Source organism: Schistocerca americana, chromosome 9 (assembly GCF_021461395.2).
Source record: "Schistocerca americana isolate TAMUIC-IGC-003095 chromosome 9, iqSchAmer2.1, whole genome shotgun sequence".
In the NCBI taxonomy this organism is placed as follows: Eukaryota; Metazoa; Arthropoda; class Insecta; order Orthoptera; family Acrididae; genus Schistocerca; species Schistocerca americana.
Genome location: NC_060127.1, coordinates 94,247,714 through 94,250,369, shown reverse-complemented (window position 1 = coordinate 94,250,369; position 2,656 = coordinate 94,247,714). Strand labels below are relative to the sequence as shown.

The 2,656-nt window shown below is 44.7% G+C and overlaps 1 non-coding gene across 1 annotated transcript; it reads right to left on the bottom strand.

Annotated features, from left to right (window-relative positions):
• Positions 1–905: 905 nt before the first annotated feature.
• On the bottom strand, positions 906–980 carry Trnas-cga. The gene has a single exon. It is a non-coding gene; the product is annotated as a tRNA-Ser (tRNA).
• Between the last annotated feature and the right edge of the window lie 1,676 nt (positions 981–2,656).

Sequence of the window (2,656 nt, the reverse complement as noted above, 5' to 3'; positions counted from 1 at the left end):
CATTCCATGATTAATGTGATTTGAAGAGAAGTAATAAAATGAGCTCTAACATGGAAAGTAGGCGTTTCCGGACACATGTCCACATAACATCTTTTCTTTATTTGTGTGCGAGGAGTGTGTCCTGAAAGTTTGGCCGTACCTTTTTGTGACACCCTGTATAAGAATGATCTTGGCTGAAGAGCGGAGTATTGTACCTCTGACAGCCCATCCCTTGCCCATATGGGGTGTGGGACATGAAATAACCACAAAGGAGAAAAAAAACATGTCGGAGTACGACCCACACTGCCAATTTTCTTCTATAGAATACTAATATTTGGTGGTAGAACAGATAGTTTTACTGGAATTCAGTTTCAAATGAATTTAGGCAGGAAGGCTTATCGTGCTACTGGACGAGTCAGGAGGGTGTCCAGGAACTGTTTTCTAATTAGCCTGCCTGGTGGTTTCGACGATAGGCGAGCCCGTAAGTAGCTTCTCACCGGGCCGCGAATTGACGAGGCTGCTTTATGGCACCTCACCTGGGCCTGGGGAGAAAGTAGCCCGCCTTTCCCACGCCACCTCCTGATGACTGCAATCCCGCGCCGCCAGCTCCAGGACTTCCTCTACGTGGGCCTCATTTCGGCATACCTCGCGCTGTAGAATCAGATCTGCCGGCAGATAACCCCCTGTTTGAAAACCACCGCGGAAGTACTCGGTAGGAAGCCTGCTCTGTTGCTGTGTGGCCTTGTGGTACGGTCATTATGACCAATATTCGGTACCTGCGGCGAAAGGATGGCGGCGTCTAGTAATCTTCGCGCCTGAGATTACTCTAAAGCCCATTTTTCACCGAGGCCAATGGAAGCGAACACAAGCTGGTGCGCATCCGCAAGAAAATTCGCCAGTGAAACTTCCTGACAGATTAAAACTGTGTGCCGGACCGAGACTCGAACTCGGGACCTTTGCCTTTCGCGGGCAAATGCTCTACCAACTGAGCTACCCAAGCACGACTCACGCCCCGGCCTCACAGCTTTTCTTCTGCCAGTCCCGAGTTCGAGTCTCGGTCCGGCACACAGTTTTAATCTGCCAGGAAGTTTCATATCAGCGCACACTCCGCTGCAGAGTGAAAATCTCATTCTAATTCGCCAGTGTTCACTACCATTCGCATCTATCAATGAACAAGCGTCTACAAAGGAAATGGAGAAGAACCCAGAGAACATAAACTGTGAATACTATCTCTTTTGGCGGTCCCGAGTTCGAGTCTCGGTCCGACACACAGATTTAATCTGCCAGGAAGTTTCATATCAGCGCACACTCCACTGCAGAGAGAAAATCTCATTCTGTATACTTGTTTTCGTTCAAGGAAATTTATTGTGGTTTCCATCATTAATAAAACGAATACAAAAGCTTGTGTTTATTCATTCTGATCCGGTCTGATGCAAGTTTCTAACGAATTTATCGTGTATCCTACGTCTCCAGTAGGATCTTTGAGTCCTTCAGCAATTTACAACCAATCATATTTCTTTTTACAAATCACTTTGTATAAGGTGCAACCACAGCTGTGGTAATACATTTAAATTGGTGATAACTGCAACAGCTGCGTCAAAATGATTGAGTAGTTTCATGACATTATAGGCACATCTCCAACAGATAAGCTTTTGCACTAAAGAAGATACAAAAAGTGTAATTAAATCTTGTACCAGGATCTGCTTAAGTGATACAGTGTTGATTGGTAAGTAAGGAATAAAGTCCCTAAAATTTCCGTAAGGTTAAATGATAGAAGTCCTTCCTGCAAAAAGCTGGTACCGTAGTCTCAGCAGTATAAATTATTTTATGATTTACGGCATTTTAAAGATACAATTAATATCCAGTTACTCACGGTACAAATGGATTTATCCGCTTTGTTTACATTTCATTCTCCACTTCTTTTCACAGGTGATGTGAAACATTAAACGTGGATTAGACACGAAGGTTATAAAAGCCATGGTATAGAGATATGCACATAAACAAATTGAGGTAGTATTGCATACACAAGGTATAAAAGAGAGGTGCATTAGTGGAGATGTCATTATGACTCAGGTTATCAACGCGGAACCGTAGTTCGAGCTAGACGCATGGGACATGCTATTTCGAAAATCGTTAGGGAATTAAATATTCCGAGATCCAAAATGTCAAGTGTGTGCCGAGAACACCACACTTTCGCCATTACCTCTCACCGGGGACAACGATGTGGCCAACTGTCTCCACTTAACAACAGAGAGGAGCGGCGTTTACTTCGAGTTGTCAGAGCTAACAGACAAGCAACACTGCGTGAAATGATGATGATGATGTTTGGTCCGTGCGGCGCTTAACTGTTCAGTCATCAGCCCCCGTACAAAGTCCCAGTTCTTACACGGTCCAATTTTTTCACAATCCAGTCTAGTCGCACTCATGAGTGATGACAATGATGATGAAATGATGAGGACAACACAAACATTCAGTCCTTTGGGAGAGAAAATCCCCAACCCGTCCGGGTATCGAACTCCGGACCCCATGATTCAGAGGCAGCAGCGCTACCCAATACACCACGAGCTGCGGGCTCTGCGTGAAATAATCACAGAAAGCAAAGTGGGACGTATGACATACAGGGTGTTTCAAAAATGACCGGTATATTTGAAACGGCAATAAAAACTAAACGAGCAGC